The sequence below is a fragment of the Mustela lutreola genome, chromosome 2 (assembly GCF_030435805.1).
Source record: "Mustela lutreola isolate mMusLut2 chromosome 2, mMusLut2.pri, whole genome shotgun sequence".
Classification (NCBI taxonomy): Eukaryota; Metazoa; Chordata; class Mammalia; order Carnivora; family Mustelidae; genus Mustela; species Mustela lutreola.
Genome location: NC_081291.1, coordinates 108,865,040 through 108,884,212, shown reverse-complemented (window position 1 = coordinate 108,884,212; position 19,173 = coordinate 108,865,040).

The window sequence follows — 19,173 nt, the reverse complement described above, 5'->3', positions numbered from 1 at the left end:
GGCTTCTCCCTGATTCCAGACCTGCGTTTCAACTCCCTGGAGTGCATGCCCACCCACATTTCTAGGCGCCCTTTAGCTCAGTGCACTGAAAGCCAAACTGTCATTCCCTCTCCTCCACTGCCCCACATCTGTGGGGCCTCTCCGCATATCCTCCCCTAGACTTGCCGAAGCTCCCAGGTCAGAAATCTCATTTTCCTCAACTTCCTCTGGCCATTCCACAGCCTGTAGGATCAGGAAAAAATTCTTTTATGTAGCATTTAAAACCTTCAGAAGCTGACCCAGGTTACCCTTCCAGCTTTGCCCCTGGTCCCTGCTGACGCAGGAGTTGAGGTCTTGGCTCTCTGCATTGGGCTGGCTGCCCTAAGCTTCCTGGAAGCAGCCCAGTGATGGGATTATCCCCCAGCTGTTTGGATCGGAGGGGAAGAGACTCAGGGCAGGGGGAAATCCCGGATGTGTGTGTTTGTGTCTGCGGGGAGGGTGGCGGAGGGAGCTGGAATGAGACTCAGTAATATCTGCCCCCCTGTCAAATAAGCAGGCATATTGCTGCTGAAGAAATGTTTGTATTGTCTTATGTTTAAAGACTCGAAAAGAGGGGTGCTTAGCTGGTTTAGTCGGTTGAGCGGCTACCTTCGGCTTAGGTTCTGGGATCGAATCCCAGGTCGGGCTCCTTGCTCAGCGGGGACTCCGCTTCTCCCTCCCCTTCTGCCCTTTCCCCTGCTTGTGCCCATCCCCCTGCTCCTGCTCTCTCTATCAAACAAATAAATTAAATCATTAAAAAAAATAAAGACTAGAAAAGAAACAATAGATCTGGATAAAATCTTATTCTCTTAGGGGCTGCCCCAGTGAGCCCTCAGACAGGTGTTTCTACAGGTCCCTCTCATGAGAGGAAGTAGAAGACTGTAGAGTTTCTTCTTGCAAGACTCCAAGCTGCTGGGAGAGCTTGAGAGGGCAGGCGAACTTTAATAAACACACACTCTTATGAGGAAGAAAAAGAAGGAATTCAAGGCCAATAGGATTGGTGATTCATAATTAATTAAATCATTTTTTCTTCTCTCTCTGGCTCTATTAAGCAAACACAGACGATCTTAGTGAAACAAGTTTTGGCTAACTTTACAGTGTGTTGTTACCAGCGCTCGAGGCAGGAGACCTGGCCTTGGTTTCCAGCTGTGTCTCTAACTCGCTGGGTGATCTTGGGTAGTCTGGGCCCTTCTCTGAGCCTCAGCTGTCCTATTTATATAGCCAAAGGATTGAACTCATTTATACAAGCCCCTATATACTCAATTCCACATTTCTTCAATTTTAGGCTAGTAAACTATTTCCCCTCTGTTTATCTACTCCTGAATTTTACTTTTTTGAATTACTTCAGTCTTCCTCTTTATTTTTTCTTTTCATTCTAGCTGCTCAGCCAAGCAAGGCGTAACACTTGTCCACTCATTTTCCAGACTCTTGACTTGAGTGTACAGAGTATGTTCTGCCCAGTAACTCTGTTCAGGAGAGGAACTTCCTTGGATGGGACTCCAGCAGCCGACAGACCTTGGAACTCAGCCGTCTAGGACCCTTTCTAGACCTGAAGGAGAGGAGTCCCAGGTACTCTGCTGCTCGAGATGCCATGCTGGCCATTACCAAAATGGTACCACCTTCTAACAACCTTTCCCACCTGAATGATCCCATTTATGAAATTAATGTTTCACAAGGGAAAGGAATTGAATGGTTATGTAAACTACCCTAGAAACAAAAGCAACAACAAAATCAGTGACCAAACTAAGGCCATGGCAGTCCTTCTGATGAGAAAAAGATCATTCTGGCAGCCCCTCAGCTCAGCAATCTTGGCGCAGTTTCAATATTTTTGCAACTACTTTCAAGATATTCTTGGAGCCCTTCCAGGTAATGGACCCCATGATAAGGACCTTGATATTTGTATATTACCAAAGATCAGGATATGTCTTCTTCAAAAGCCAACATCTGGATGAATGAGTGGATTTTCACTTAACAAGTGATTTCTCAACATCATCACGTTAGCTCAGATGGGGAGCTACTAACCACAATACCCAGATACCTCTGAATAGGCGGCAAAGTGTACATGGCGGGATTTTTTTTCATAAGAAACCTCCAAAGCATCTTATTATATTAAAGTGTATCAGACAGACACCAGCTAAATTTAAAAGAAGCCAGAAAACTCATGCAAACTGAAAATACCATGGACAATGGACACACGCTATCCTTTTGGCCTTACTTTATTTCCCCACCTCGCATGACATGAGAAAGGACCTGAAGAATGTTTTCAGACACGTTGTTTGACATCTTTTTCTCCTAATAACAGTCCTTTCCACATACAGGAGCGTTCAGGTTCATTCATCAGCCCCACCTCTAGTTCACCTCTCTCCACCGTCTCTGACCTCCTCATTTGGCAATACCTGCTGACCATCTGCTACGTGCCAGCACTGTGTGAAGGTGGTACGGAGCAAAACAACACACAGTCCTGATCCAGTTGGGAACAACTACACTTAAATAAGGCATGGTAAATAACAAGGTGTACACCAAGAAAAGGTGCATGGAAAGGGAACTCAGTCCTATAAGAAAGCAAAGAGAATTGTCTGGTTTTCTCAGTAAACCATAGACTACTGGTGCCCGAGAGATTTCATGGATTATCTAATTAAAACCCCTTCATTTTACAAGTGGTAAAGTTATAAAGTTGGGGTTAAGAGATTAATTTTTTTTCTCTATTCCTGGTTGATGATTTATTGTATGCTTCTCAAAAAGTTTTTGGATGTAACTAGAATGAAATCATAACTATACCACGGAAAGAAATCTATTGTGTTTTCCAACTAAAAATACACAAGATAGATATCATCAATATTTTTAAGCAAGAAGATGATTATTTGGGGTGCCTGGGTGGCTCAGTGGGTTGAAGCCTCTGCCTTCGGCTCAGGTCATGATCCCGGGGTCCTGGGATCGAGCCCCGCGTCAGGCTCTCTGCTCAGCGGGGAGCCTGCTTCCCCCTCTCTCTCTCTGCCTGCCTCTCCACCTACTTGCGATCTCTGTCTGTCAAATAAATAATAAAAAATCTTTAAAAAAAAAAAAAGATGAAGAAGAAGAAGATTATTCTCCTAAGATTGTTGCACTCGGTTCCCTGTCATTTGCTTTGTCTGCTCTTAACCACTGGGGTCCTTCATAGAAAACTGCTCTTAACCACTGCTCTTAACCACTGGGGTCCTTCATAGAAAACTCATCATTATACCTATCATATTCCTTACATTTGCCCAGCTCTTTGGAGTTTAAAAAGTATTTAAAAGCCATCGTCTCCAATTTGAGAGTCGAGTTGTAGGCTTCATCTCTTTAGAGGGAGGTGGGAAGTATGAGAAGGTTCAGAACGGAGCTAAGCACATGATCCCAGGGTCAAGGAACAAGACCCACAAAGCCAGGTGATAGGCACCAGGATGCCTGGGACGGCTCTCACGGGTGAGGCAGCCAGAGGAATTGCTGAGGAAAAGATTTCAATTCAGTGAAACCCAGTGAACTGGAAGAAAGCAAGTCAATAAACACTTAGTGAATAACTCCTCTGTGCAGGGCACCAGGCTAAGTGGCTCCAAAAGCGAATAAGTAAGGCACCCCCTCCGAAGAATGTTTTGGATTGCCACATGATCTCCTTCAGCCACAGGGAGCAGAAGGCCTGAGTGAGCAGAAGCCACAGGGCGGAGGGGAGAAGTTGGTGCACCGAATTCCCGAGGTGTGACCAGAGCTTCTCCAGTGGGTTTGGGAGCACCCCAGCTATGACACAGGGAAGGAAAGAAGGCACCAAGTCTCCTCGCAGGACAGCCAACACAGCCACTGGACGCAGGTGGACAATAGCGTGTCACAGGAATGGTAGACTTGACCCCTCCCATGAACACCTTGTAGGTTGAACCCTTGGGCTGTGCCTCATTTCAAGGCCATTAAGTAGATTCACATGAATGAGTTTCTACCCGCTTTATAGACAATGGGATTTTAATGACCTTTACATAGGTTGAGAGAGGCCAGAAGGACCATTCTTGTGATAGTTAAAGCCTGATGCTCCATGGCTGGGGAAACCGAGGCACAGATAAAGTATGATGAGCAGATGACTGCAGAGGGGGCCAGGGAGGCTCCAGCAGGCAAGACTAGGAAATAAGCGGTTGATCACCTTCAAGAACATGAAGGGCAAGAAGAAATTTCCCCGGAATCTCTCAAATCAACATTAGAAGGAAATGGAGGTGGGTCGGGGATGTGGGAGCCAGATAGAGAGCTATCGCAAACCAACCGTGAAGGCAGAAACATCAGAAAGAAGGGGCAAGTTTGGAATTCGCTTTATACAGACATTGAGTTAGTGGTTGAAGTGGCAGACCCACCAGGCAGCGCCTCCTCCATCTGGACTGCAGGTTCTCTCTACTCCTTTAAAATAGCCCCCGGCTCTGCTTACCAGATTGCCAGCACCCTCAAGGCAGACTCGGGGGGCCCTCTGTGTGCCAGCTGGACCTCACCTCTCAGCCTCCTTTCCCACTGCTCCCCTCTGGCTCTGCTGCTTCTCTCCCACACAGCTGCTGTCTGGACCCCTCTCTACAGACCTGCTGATATCCTCCCCATCCTTGCAGACTCACCTCCCATGCCACCTCTTACAAGAAGCCCTCCTGATCCATCCCCTAGAGGGTCTATGCTCCCTCCCCATAACATGTGCTTCATCATGACACTTTGATTTCATCCTATATTACAACAGTTTGTGTGCTTGTCTGAGCTCCTACCCCATACCTTCTTAAAGAACTGCAAGGGCAGTGACCCAGTCTCTTTCATCTATGTATCTGAAGCACCAGGACAGGAACTAGAGAGTCACAGATGCTCAGTTACTGGAACAAGTGAGTCTGCAGAGATTGAGAGCTGCGCTCTGGACTCAGACAACTCAGACCCTAACACTTGCCTCTGTCACTAGCTAGGAACCCTAGGGCAGGCTTAAAGGGAAGGTGACGATCGAGCTGGACCCTAACAGATGGGTGGGGAAAAGTGTGTCAAGAAGACCAGGTAGAAGCTATTCCATGTACAGAGAGCAACTTGCTCAAAGGGACAGAGTCCTGACACTCCACGCGTAGGAAATGGTAAGGTCAGTGAGCCAAAGGGCCCCAAAATCAATCCACATTATCCTAACTCATATAGACTTTATTTCAAGTAGAAATATTTCTATCGAATTAGGTATGCACCTCAGAAGAGATCATCTTATTGCTAAAATAAACATTTTTTTCTTTATTTTTTTCCCAAATGATTGGACCGTTACTTTTCGGAAATACATTTTTTATTTCTGTTGGAAAACAAGTGACTTCAACAAGTCCCTTTGGGCCCCAGAGAGAAAACTGAGGCAGCCCAGGTTCAAAATGATTTAGTTAGCTCGCGCTAAAAGCGACCCCTTCGTGTTTCACTGGACTACTCCAACACACAGGGATTTGGCTCTTCGAAGCTAGCAAAGAGAGAACCCAGGGCTCCCAAATTCAACAGGAATAGGCGCAGAACCCATTATCTCCTGTTTCATTTGTTCTTTCGATTATTCTTTAAGCAAGGGAAGGAGAATGTAGCCAGGGCCTCCTTCATAAGAGACAAAGTCTTGGCGGCCCCAGAAAAAAAGAAACACGCACACACACACACACACTTTATGTCAAATTAGACTTAACTCCCATTTCTCATGTGGGATTATAATCTTACAGATACTACAGAGGCAAAGCTAAGGTCCCCTGACACTGTGCGGTATCTTTCCATGATGTGTGGTCCCTGCTATTTAAGTGGCCTTTGCTTGTCCTGACTTTATGAGTAGCTCTTTCCCTCAATAAGCAGCATGGCCTGTTGGAATTAGCACTATTGTTATGTGATTGTTGTCCTCTTGGTCTCAGGGCGTGGGTGGGGCTGGGTATCCTGAGTTGCAGGCTCTCCTGGAGAGCCTGCCCTTCCTACAGGTGGTTGCTCAGGCCAAGACCTTTCCTGTGATTGTATTAATCGTGTTCTAGAGCACAGGACCTGTCAGTGGATGCTTGAATAAATCACTTCTCTCTCCTAGACCTCAGTTTTCTCAACTGTTACAAAGAGTTATGGCAGGGCGAGGGTGAGGACTAAGATACTTGAGAGTCTTAAAATTTTTCTCATTTAATTGATCTGAAAAGGGAACTCTTTCTATCATTTTGAAGGATATTTTGTGGGAAACAGGAGACTTGTGGTTCCTTGAGTTCCTTAGCAAGGGACCGCAGTGATTATGGGGCAGACAAGGTTAACCTGGCCGTAAAGACTGCTCTACAGAGAACTTGACCTGCTATCCAGGGCCAGAAGTGTTGCGAATTTTAAACTTGTATTAGGGACGTACGCAAGGGGTGCAGGGTAGTAAAGAAGGCAGACAGAATAAAAGTCTGGGATAGGCGTCTAACCACTAAACTAACTCACTGAGACTGTGACCAGGACATATGCATCTTAAGTCCTCAGTTGACTTGTGGCTGAAATGAACATGGTGGACAGACCCAAGGAGGCCCGGATGACCCATGGGGATGACCCATGCCTCCTGGTATCCCTTCCCATCAAGAGTGGGCATCAAGGGGCGCCTGGGTGGCTCAGTGGATTGAGCCGCTGCCTTCGGCTCGGGCCATGATCTCAGGGTCCTGGGATCGAGCCCCGCATCGGGCTCTCTGCTCAGCAGGGAGCCTGCTTCTCCCTCTGTCTCTGCCTGCCTCTCTACCTACTTGTGATCTCTCTCTCTGTCAAATAAAATAAAAATAAAATCTTTAAAAAAAAAAAAAAAAAGAGTGGGCATCAAGATCCGGGACTTATTTCTAACTGACAGAATCTGGTGAAGGTAATGGAATGTCACTCCCACAATCATATTACATAAGATGGTAACACTCACCTTACTAGCAGCCTTTCTACTGATGGTCTCCCTTGCTAGCTCTGATTCAGTAAGCTGCTGTACAGAGGTCCCTGGGCAAGGAACCGAGGATGACCTCTACCTGTAGCCCACAAGGTGCCCTCAACCCAAGAACCCTCAAGGAACTAAATCCTGTCAACAACCACATGAACTTGGAAGTAGATCCTTCCCCTGTCAACCTTCAAATGAGATCCCAGCCCCAGGTAATACCTGGAGTAAAGCCTTGTAAGAGACTCTAAAACCTGGTTGGGCTGTGCCTGGACCCCAGACCCACAGAAACCATGAGATAATAAGTGTGTGTTGTTTGAAGCCACTACCTTTGCGATAATTTCTTACATGGAAAAAGATCACTAATACAACGAAGCAGTTGGAACCTGACATCCCATGAGTGGGATAATTATATTCTTATGTTATCAGCATTACACACATAAATAAAATTACTCCTTTATGACATAGACAAACACATTGTAAGCTGCTGTCACTGTGCAGGGTTGAGAATAATTTATCTTTCTAGAACTCCTAGGGTACCTGTTCTATTTTTAGATTCTCATCTAATCAGGCCTCATTTGCCGGCTTCTTCCTGCTGATTGCAAACACCATACTCACACACACGTCCACGTTCACATACAGGTCCTGCATTATGCTGAATTTAGGTAGGGATCAACCTGAAATAAAATGGCTCCAGCAGAAAAGAGGACTCCTCTGAGGCAGATTCCGAGGACATGAAGTGAGAGCCTTTGGTATCATTATCTGATAGTGTTGGTTCTGAGAGAGAGAGAGGGTCAAGTAGTAAAATCTGCCAAAGTGAATGAAGCCTGAGGAAGAATTAGCGGGGGAACCCCCATTTTGCAATAAAAAATAGGTCCACTTGTATAATTTTAATAGCAGCTAAAGATATTGGGCTTCATTTTATGTATGGATTTGCTCAGAGTGTAAAAGAGCACTGGTAAGCTGTATGTTATCCACCACATTTTGTTCCTTTCCAAGCCTGCTTTTCTGGAATCCTGACATCCTCTATAAATAAAATCAACACTAGGAACTGCCTCATTCTGGACAGGAAAGGAATAGAAGCAAAGTTTGGCTAGTGTCTGAGGTGGCTGGTGGCTGTTTGGAACGCTCCAGAACGGTCCTGAGGAAAGGCGGCCCACACATGTCAGTATGAGGAGGGGCAGGTCTGTACTTGGACGGCAAGGGCCTTCGGTGCGGGTAAGGAGCGTGATGCTTTGTGTTCTGAGGAGTGTGACAGGTGCTGCCCTCTGGAGATGGGGGAGGTAGATCGGACAGGGGCCTGGGGAGGTGCAGACGTTCTGAGACCCACACAGGGCTTAGGGGTGCTCAGTATATGTTTATGAATGAGCGAAGGGAGGGAGGGAGGGAGGAAGGAAGCATTAATTCCTGCCCTTAGATGCCCAGCAGCCACACTTCCCCCTGGAGTCTCCCCTAGCGCTAGGCTGTGTCTTCCAAGGAAGAGTGAGTTCTTCCACTGCCCTTCACTGAAAAGCCAGGCAGGACAAGCGGGCAAGACTCATGAAATGCCCCAATATAATCTCATAAAGACTTGGGGCAGGGGCGGGGAGTTGGTGGTTGGTGACAGTTCATAGAGCCTGGGGGAATTTCTGGAGATGCCTTCAAAACCTTAGCCAAAGGCCAGCTTAGACAAGGGAGTTGTGGACATTTCTTGATGAACTGACGCTCTAAAAGTCCCCAGCTGCTTGTGACCCCCAGCAGAACCCCTTGGAGTTCCAAGGCTAAGAGCGTGAGGCGCCCCTTCAGCAGGAGGCCTGCCCTGCACACAGGCCCTGCGCCCTGCGCTCCGGAGCCGCTGGCTGAATTGCGAGGCTGGTGGGGCGTCCTGCCAAACCCCAGGGGCTGGGGAGAGGGCGAGTGTGGAAGGCCGCCCTTGGCCCCAGGGGCGCCCACCTTTGTGTGGCCCGTGGCCGCCTCCCGCAAAGCTCCTTCTCCCCTCCCCACCTCCCGCCAGGACTCCGCACCTGGCCCTTTGTCCCCAGTGCCAAAGAACTCAGAAAATCAAATTTATTTCCCTGCTGCAGCGGGGGCGCCCCTCCGCGCAGCCAGGTCGCTCAATGCGCGGAGTCCCGGCCGGTGACGTGAAGGCCGGTTCTGCAGGCGCCCCGCTTCTCTCCACAACTGCCGCCCTCGAGCCCCAAGACACTGGCTTCCCAAGCCTAGAGCCTGTGAAAGGGGATAAATTAATAGGCATCTTGAGTTCGGAGGGCGTTGTTTCCTTTCTCCCCTCCTCACGGATGAATGGTAAGCCCGTTGTTTACCAGCCCAGCGCTGTCCTGGCCCTTGCCCCTACAAGTCCAATTTCACCCTGAGTTTTCAGCACCGCCCTCTCTTCTCCACAGAGTCTTCCGAAGCCACAGGCTGATCTGAAAATGCCCTTCTGAGGCGGGATTCTCAGGGGTCTGGCGGCACCTGAAGATGAAAAGACATTACCATTATTCTCCTTGATTAGGTTAATATTGCCTGAATTGAATCCAAAATATGGTCTTGCAATTTTCTTTTTTTCTTTTAGTGATTGAGTGGGAAAATAAATGTCCCTTTTTTTTTTTTTTAAGAAAACCAATAAAAGAAAAAAAAACAATCTAGAGTAGGTACATGTTTTCAATACATATACCCTACAGTGTTTCTTCTCCATGCCTAAAGTAACGTTTAGGAAAGTTGGGTATGTGCAAATCTACCAACTGGTGATGAAAGTCCAGTAATACCTTTACATGAAAACAGTCGCAAAGAGGGGGACCTGGCTGGCTCAGTCAATTAAGCAGCTGCCTTCAGCTCAGGTCATGATGGGGCTCCAGTAGTGGGGCTCCCCTGCTCTCTCGCTCTCTCTCTCTCTCAAATGAATAAAATCTTAAAAAAAAAAAAAGTTACAAAGAGCATCATAATTTGTACCCTCATTATAAACAGTTAGAAAGAGCATCATAATTTGTAATACTACACAGCACAATAATTTGAAATATATAGTTGTGAGGTAAAGAAATCAATAACAGAGTTTGGTCCATTGCTTGCAAATTAGGCATGTTATAAAGCTTTCGCAAATACTAAAAGGTAACAATGATCTGCAGGGCTTAAGCAGAAGCCTTTTTTTTCCCCCTACCTCTTCTTTTTATCGTGAGAACTTAAGAGATGCCACTCAGTTCTTCTGTGACTAAAGGAAGCGAATATAAATCAATGCCACATTTGCTAACAGACAGCATTCCTCTCTTTACACACATCTGTCTGTCTCCTTGCACGCATGCATACACACACGCACACCCTACATGAGCGCTTGGCCCACTGAGCTTCCCCATAATTTCACAAAAGAGTAACTCTAATGTTTTCTGCTTTGTAGGGAGCCGGTGGGCAGGGCCATGGATTGGATACCTACACCAGAAAAGGCCCCAGAGGTGTAATCAAATAAGGGAGCCACTTGAACTGAACTCCCAGCAGGAGCTCGAGGGAGGCCTGGAGAGGTTACAGGTATTTTTTATCCAACCTCGCAGGAGAGCACCAACTTCCTGCTGCTAGAAATTTGTCTGCAAATTTTTTCCTCATTCAGATGGGGAGCTGGGGTCCAGGAGACACCGGGTTGATATGATAACTTGATTAAGGCTGGGACAGATGACATGGAGCACCAAGTGGGCTCAAAGGAAACTGTGCTCTCCTCTTTAACCTCTCCTTGGGAGCCTACAAATTATATCTGTTAACGGATCGGCCCCCTAGCATCGCACAAATACGGTGTCTGCTTAAATGTATGTCAATCACTCACAGGGGCCTTTGCGGGATTCCCACCATACTTTTATTTCTCTTCCCCCTTTAAAAAAAAATGTTTAACCTGTTGGCTCGCTCTGACAATGGCTCACAGCCCGCCTCCTCCTGCCGAAATCACTTTGGAGGGAGAAGTCCAGTTTGTCTGCCAAAGTGTTCAGAGAACCGTTGAAATGGGCCCGGGGCAGCTGGAATGTGTCCAGGGGAGGGACCTACAAGGAGGAAGGGTTTGGAAACCATGTTCAATGAAGCATGGATGGAAAAACTGGGGATTAGCCTAGAGAAGAGAAAACACAGAGAGAACCGGAGATCTGAAGAAGTGCTTAGGGGAAGAAGGATGGGAGTTTTCTGTGGGCCCCCAAGAAAGTCCGGGGAGAGACAGGCATTCACAAAGTGCCAACAAAGTGCCTGGATGAGAAATGGGCCACGTGCTGGGGCCGCCCCAGGCGGATGTGAGGAGATCTGTAGTGTGGCCACAGCTGAGGCATCACCGCTTCCTTCCCTGGGTCGGAGCCGGGAGTCAGACAGCCAGCCACGGAAAGGCCGGGAAGCTTCGGCTCCAGATACTTCAAGGGGGTTTTCATTGAAGGTTCAGTGAACAAATAATGCGATGTAGAGACTTTTAAGTGTGTAGTTCAGGATGTGTGGACAAGTGTTAACTTCTATAAACCACAACCCCAGTCAAGATACAGAACATTTCCATCAACCCAGAAACTTCTCTCATGCCCTCTTTCCAGCCAAAACACTCCCCCCACACACACACACTGCACCCCCAGGCAAGCACTGTTGCTATTTCTATCACTACCCATGAATCTGGCCTGTTCTAGAACTACATTTAAGTATGAGCATTCAGTATGGACCCATTTGCATCTGGCTTCCTTTACTTAGCATGCTTTCAAGATTCTTCCATGTAGTTTGCTTCTTTTTATTGCTGAGTAGTGTTTTCTGGTAAGGATATAATGAATTTTGTTTGTCCATTCTCCTGCCGGTGGACATTTGGCTTATTTCTGGTTTGAAGCTGTTATGAACACAGCTGCCGTGAATGGCCTCGCGCAATTTTTCACGGCTGGGTAGCGTATATTCCAAATGCCATTTCGACCAAGACTACGAAGCAAGGAAAGCCTGAGGTCAGGACAAGTGCGGTCTTTAGCCAAGACAAGCAAGAGTTTGGGGATTTAGTTTCCGGCAGTCTGGATCCTCCCAGAAAAACACAAGTTGTGTCCCCATTCCTCCCACTGGTGAGCAGGAGGCAGACACCAGGACCAATCCAAGGCAGCCCGGGGTCCTTCATGAGCAAAACTATCTGTTTCGGCAAAATGGGTACTGGCCGTCATTCAAATTTACTCAAAAATTTAGAATTCACATCTGCAGAGTTCTCTATGCTAGGTCCCATGAGTGGATGAGTTGCTATGGGGAAGAGAGGGATAAATTTGAATTCGATGAGCCTCTAACTTTGAAGTGCTTGCAGTCTGAAAGGAGAAATAAAATGAGTAATAAATTATGAAACCATAACCCAGTGTTCAGCAAACACTTATGGGTCAGCTGCTGTGTGGGCGTGCTGGGGACATGGTCAAACAGCCTTAGGAGAGAAAGTTGAACGTACTCCTCCCGGTACTGGGAATGGAGCCTCCTACTCTGGGAGGATGAGTCTCATCCAGAGAAGAGTGTGTCAGGCCAAGGGACAGATTAAATCTGGCTCGAAACTGTTATTTGAGAACCCAGATCTGCTGTATAACCTTGGGACAGAGAACCTGTCTATGACTGCCTTTGCCCTGTGTCCTCAGAGCCTCACTTCAGGTGGTCCCGAGAATGACTTTGGCACGAAGGCTTTGAAGGTCACATCAAGGCCATCAAAACACAGAATACTGGTGCCAGATGTCCCTTTAGAGTTTATCGTCCGTCTATCTCTGGGACGGGGGGGAAACTGAGGCCCATGCTAAGAGAAGTTGTTTTCTCAATGTCCCAGGGCAAAAACAGTTTGCTTCCAGCACGTTCATTCTTCTGCTATCAGTCTGTCATTTATTATCAAATTCTTACTACGTGACAGAGACCTATTTATAATGCTGTTACTAGAGGGATAAGATTAGCATATTTCTATAGTCTCAGCAGGTTAATCTATCAGATTTTGCCTGTGAACAGCTGTTACATTTGGAGAAACATATTTTAGTCCAAATGTTATCTAAACTGTGTGATAAAAACAGTAGACCACATTATGTTTGGACCCTATGTGATTTGGGCTCATTTATCGTCTGCACGAGGTTGTTTATTTTTTTAGTTGTTTGGCTCTTGGTTTATTTCCATCCATTTTTCTATGCACAGATTTGACAGCTATGTAATGACAGCATGCCATATACACTACTTTATATTTTGCGTTTTTGCAGAGAATAAAGCTTTCTTACTTTGACCAAACTACTCTGGCCTTTCAAGACACTGGTGTATATACTGCATTACCACAAGGAGGAAGAAAAAATTGTGAATATATCAAAGTTCCATGCTATCTTCCAAATACTTATTAACAGATTTCTTTAAAAGAAAAAAAAAATCATGAATTTGGATTTATGCAAATTTGGTGGGAATTCATTCAAAATTAATTTACAAATCAGAGAGAACAAAGAGCAATGTTCATGATTCTTGCTCTGCGATTTTTTTTAGTAATACTAAAAGTTATAAAGTGCTTCGAACATGCACAACACTTTAAAAGTTTCAAAACATCTTTATATCCTTTTGTTTTTTGTTTTTTGCTGGAACTTCAGACAAAATGAACAAGGCACATGTTATCTCCATTTTGCAGATTAAGAAAAGAGAGGCCTCGAGATAAGCAACTCGTCCATGTTTACCTAGGTAATAACTCCACGTGGTTTCAGCGCATCACCCTTTGCCTACAGAGCAAGGCAGCACCGCGAACCAGCCCCTCCAGCACACCAGTGAGACCCAAAGGACAGTACCATCCATAGATCAGTTCCTTTTGCAGTTAATCATGGACTCTGTGATCACAGAAGATTGATTTTAAACATATGATATTCATTTCTACGTGTCTTCTGCCAGAACAGGGCTAACGACATAATGCAAGAGCAGTACAAAATAAAATCATTGGGCCTCCAGCTGATTGACTGGCTCACAGTGGGCCAGTCATATGACCAGGCTCTCTGCTCAGCTGTGTTTCTTAGAAGACATCGCCTTTTTTGGCAGAAAGCACAGTCTCTCCAGGCCACGGGCGACCCACTCAGCGGCCACACAGGGCACTTAGCTTGCTGTGACCTTCGCTGAATTCCCACAGGGAGTACACATAGGACGCTCTATGCAATGGGGCAGCAAGGAGCTACGTGCAAAGGCAGAGTGCACATACCACCCTTGCTCCCCCGTTTTATTGGCCTTCACTTATAAAACAGAAGTTCAAAGATAAAGTATGAAGAATGTCAAGATAGTGACAGCAGAGCATAAAACTACACCCTTTGGAGCATGGGGTCTGCTACCTCCGCACAGATCACATGCCCAAGACACCAGCCCTGGTCTTGAAATCAAAGTCAACTTTGACTCTTACCAGTCTAGAAGCTCTAAGGGTACACAGGAGTCTCTTGGGCCTGAACCCCAGCAAAACGTAGATGAGTGCCGGGGTGGAACCCCCTTCCTCACGATGCCCCTGGGACCCATAAGACTCAGGGAGGCACCCCGACCCCATCCCGCAGGGAAGATGGACAATCCAATATGGCGCCATGCACCAGCCATGCTCCTGTCCCGGGGTGACTTGGGGTTGAGGAAGGAAGGAGTGGCTACGAATCAACCGGGCATAGCGAGAGTCCCGTGAAAGGAGAAGTCTTGCCCCTGCAATGCTATCGTGACCAAAAATTAATGCGGAAATCCAAAACGCCACCGTAATCGAGCAGCACCCTTCTTTTCCTAAAATGTAACGTTTTCCACAAATGCCTCTATGAATTTGTCTCTGTGGCGCACACATACATGACGTGCCACCCCGGAACAAAGTGGGGTAGAGTGGGAACAGTCACGGGGATCTCAGTTCTGGCCACAGCTCCTTTCCCTATGTGATGTATGACTCTGGTCGGGTCACCTGACTTTCCCAAAGCTCAGCCTTCTTAGCCATGTCACGCGAGCACTGACTCTAAACTCAGAGGTCGGCTGCGCGGGAGAAGTAAACTCAAGAATGTCCCCAAGCTGGTTGTGAGCCGAAGAGCGCGTGTGCGTTGCACGGGCACGTTGGTATCCTGTGTGCAACTGGTGTATATCACATACAGACCCCATCAGGGAATTTCACTCTGGGGCAGAGTGATTTACAAAGCCTGCTCAGAAGTGGAGTCAATTAAGGTCAGCTTTCTATGTTGCTAAACAACAGGGGATTCTGGGTTCAGTAACGTTGAAAGGCAGGCCCAACACACCCCTTGAAACCGGGCTTTTGAGAGGGTTCAAAGGAAGGGGAGACAAAAGCCTCTCTTTGTGATGTTTTCACTCTTCCTTCATTGTCCTCTTTCACCCTCCAAGGGCCTTCATGTAAAGAAAGGGGCTGCTAATGTGGCGAGTGGGAGTTTAAAATTGTCCCGGGCCAACAATGTTGGCACATTCTGCCGGGCCTCATTACAGAATCATCTGAAATGCTTGAGAAGTGTTTCCCACTCATTAGCATAAATAGCAGAAAAACTCTTTCACAAACAAAGCAGGTTCCATCTGCCCCCAGTATGTCCTCACCTTGACTTCAAATGGCCAGTCCCTCCCCCAGTACAATACCGGGGGCGCCGGCCTCCGAGGCCCCAAGCACCCCACTTCAGAACGGCATTCAGGGAAATATCAACACGGTAACCTGCATGTTTATTCATTGGCCGGCCCCTGCTTTTAATGGAGTCCCTTCCCCATTGTGGTCACTTGATTCTTTCACACACCGAGAGGGCGAGGCAGGGAGAGGCTCCCTTTCCGAGCTGTTGGGGTCCTTAGCAACCCACACCTTGTGAGTGGGCTGACCAGGCTCTAATTAGGTTTGTTCTGCCTTTCTGGCCCGAGCGTATTTTGTCAGGTATTCTGCTCTGGGATTAAAGAGTCATTAATCACCCAGGGCTGACGCTGACAAGGTGGTTTGTACAATGAAGTCCACTTCCCTGGTGTCAGCCGGAGCCAAAGCCGGATCTGTTTTGCATTACTTCGCAGAGGAATGTAACAGCTTCTTCTCCCCAGTCATCCTCTGAGGACATCTATCATGGGCTCCGGTCCTGTAGGAGGCCGGTGCCAGGGGCAGAGATAGCCTCTGTCTCCAAGTCAAACGGTGTTAACAGCAGCCGGCTGGAGTCGGGTGTGGCGAGGGCATTTCACAGACCAAGATTAGAGCAGAGCAGAGTTGGGGAGGGGCAGGGGACCTTCGTCACCATCCGCACAGCCCCAGATTTTGCTGAAGGAAACACTGAGGTTCAGGAAGGGAGAGAGACTTGCCTAAGGGTGCACAGTAAGTGGCCGTGAGCGCCAGCATTAGAACGGGATTGGTATCTCCCTGTGATCTCACCCTCGAGGCTTCTGAACCCAGTTCTAAGCTTTTATAACCATTTGCAACATCATCAGTACTATTCAATTTGCCCTAAGATCTCAAGAGGAGAAAGGAAGGAAATCATTTTCATTTACCAAGTACAGTCGACCCTCGAACAACATGGGTCTGAACTGTGACGGTGCACTTACGCACAGATTTTTTTCAACAAATACAGTACTGTAAATGTAGTTTCCTTAAGATTTATTTTCTTTCTTTCTTTCTTTCCTTCTTACTTTCTTTTTTGATTCCTTTTCTCTCTCACTCTCTTTTTTTTAAGCAGGGCTTAAACTCACAACCCTGAGATCAAGACCTGAGTTGAGATCAAGAATCGTACACTTAACAGACTACGCCACCCAGACACCCCTTCCTTACCATTTCCTTAATAACATTTTTTCTCTATTTTAACTTATTGTAGAAATACAGCATATAATATATATAACACACAAAATATGTGTTAATCGAATGTTTATGTCATGGATAAGCTTCCTTCAACAGTAGGCTATTAGTGGATAAATCTGGGGGCGAATCAAAAGCTACACATGGACTTCTGATGGTGTGGGGGGGGTGGGCGACCCTAACTCCCGCGTTGTTCCAGGGTCAACTGTACTACAAAAGACTAGACACGGAGGTAGGCATTTTGCATACAAATGATTTAATTTAAGTGTCATTTTAGTGCGATGACATGACAGCGCTCAGCAGCTATTAGTTCTCACTCAACACAGCACTTTTCCTGGGTAACTACTATCAGCCTTTTTTTTTTTAATGGACAAAGAAATCAAAACAAGGAAAGGTTAAGTAACTCCTTCACTGCCTACATTCTTTCTCCGTGCCAGACGGCCTTCTGAAAAGATGAGAAGAGTCCTGTAAATCCAGGAGTTCTTGTGAATTTTCATTACTATTTATGTAAATCACAAGTTCAAAGTTTAGGTCGGTCATTCAAACATCAGACTGTCAGGGTTCCCTGTTTCCCTTTTATCTCTTAGGTCTGTGATAACTTTTTCTCCGCTGGTGGTTTCTTGTCCTCTTCTTCCTTTATCCTTTCATTATTTAACAAACATTTATCGGGCACCTGTGATGCTGGGTGCTGGAAATACTGAGGTTAAAAAGGCACAGCTGCATGCCCCGTGTCTCCTGTACTTCATAGAAAATGAGCTCCTCATGAATAGAATAAATGGAGGATGTGGGAAATAGGAGATCCACCTGGGAAGGGCAGTGAAGGGAACCTCAGTGATGTAGGACAGCCGATGATAGGGTTTGAAGCCGTTGGCCAAGAGATAATTCTTGAGATGTCTTTGGTGCGAAATGGTGATTTTATTAAAGTACAGAGACAGGACCCGTGGGCAGAAAGAGCTACAACGGGGTCGTGAGGAGTAGCCCCTTAGATACGTTCGAGTTGGGAGGGAGTTAGGGATAGCGTAAGTCGGTAAGGAATTTTGGAAGCAAGGTTTCCAGGACCTTGCGTGGCTAGCTATTGCTGGGAAAAGGTCTTTTATTATCGTCCAATAAAAGCTTAGTCATGAGACCCTTCAGATGGATATCGGTGGGCCATATGCTTGGGGGGTGATTGCCAAAACAGATCTTGGGGGTTTATAGATAAAGGAAGTTTTCCAAAGGAATTTTTACACGTTAAAGTAATCTTACAGGATCCGGGGCGGGGAGGGGGGTGGGCAGGGAGGTCAGACTAGGATTGCCTTTTGCCCTTAGCAAAGGATTAACATTGAGGCAGTTGAGTCCCTAGAGGAATGTCACTATGCCTATTTCAAGGACTTGTCAATGGGCTCTACGTAATAAGGAAATTTAATAATTCTTCTTCTGCCTTCACTTCCCACATCACCCAGGATGCTGCAGCCCTCTTCCCCCCATAACCAGGAGAGCTCAACAGCAGGCACGTAGGGAGAAGCAGGGAGGGCCACCAGTGGCCACTGCCACCGGCCAGAGCTCCGGGAGTGGCTTCTGCACTAAGATGAATTGGATAGAAGACCCGCGGAGGGGATTTAGATCTTGGCAAAGACTTTGAACTTGAAAGATTGCTTAATATAAAATAAACTGAGCAAATGAAAAAAATAATACAGTCAGTAACTCCAGGAAAGGAAGAGTAATCTCACCTTACTGAAGGGCTCCATCAGAATGATCATCTATATTTTCATAACGTAAATACAGAAATATCAATTAATGACATGAACATATAACAATATTAAGATGTGGAATGGAAAAGGAGTGTGTGTCTAAGGGGGCTCGGCAGTGGACAAAAGAGTGACATTCGTCTTTCATAGCAGGAATTCAAGGGTGAATGCTTAAAACTAAAAAATCCAAACAGAAACACAAGCATGTGAGGGGCAGCCCTTGTAGAACTATGTCACTCTCCAAATTGTGTGCATGTTTCATTTTGATCAATATGAAAACTAAAATTAAAAAGCCATTGACTAAGGTAATTTTTAAAATAAGAGCCTGTGTTGTCAAGGGTTAACAACATCAGTAGGAGACTATCAGGTAAAGAAACACTCAAAATGTGCCTGGGCTGCTGGCCCTTCTGGGCTGTTCAGAAGGAGGGGGAGAGGCACAGGCAATTCGCAGAGGAGGACTGCTCCGTAGGCTAGTATCTTGAGTGAACGCAGCTGGGACAGGGAAGGAGTCCTAAGGAATTGGTTCCATGAAAGTCTGGAAGCAGGAGAAGGTAATAGAACCCTGGGGAGATAATGCTCAGGCCCGGTCTGGTAAGGTAGACTGGACTGGATAGAGAGTAAGACCTGGGTTCAAATCCCAGCTTCAGTACTTATAGGTCCCAGGACTTCAGAAAGTGGTTTAACCTCATAGATCCTCACTTGCGGCATCTATTAAAAAGAAAAATAGGGGCGCCTGGGTGGCTCAGTGGGTTAAAGCCTCTGCCTTCAGCTCAGGTCATGATCCCAGCATCCTGGGATTGAGCCCTGCATCAGGCTCTCTGCTCAGCAGGGAGCCTGCTTCCTCCCCTCTCTCTCTC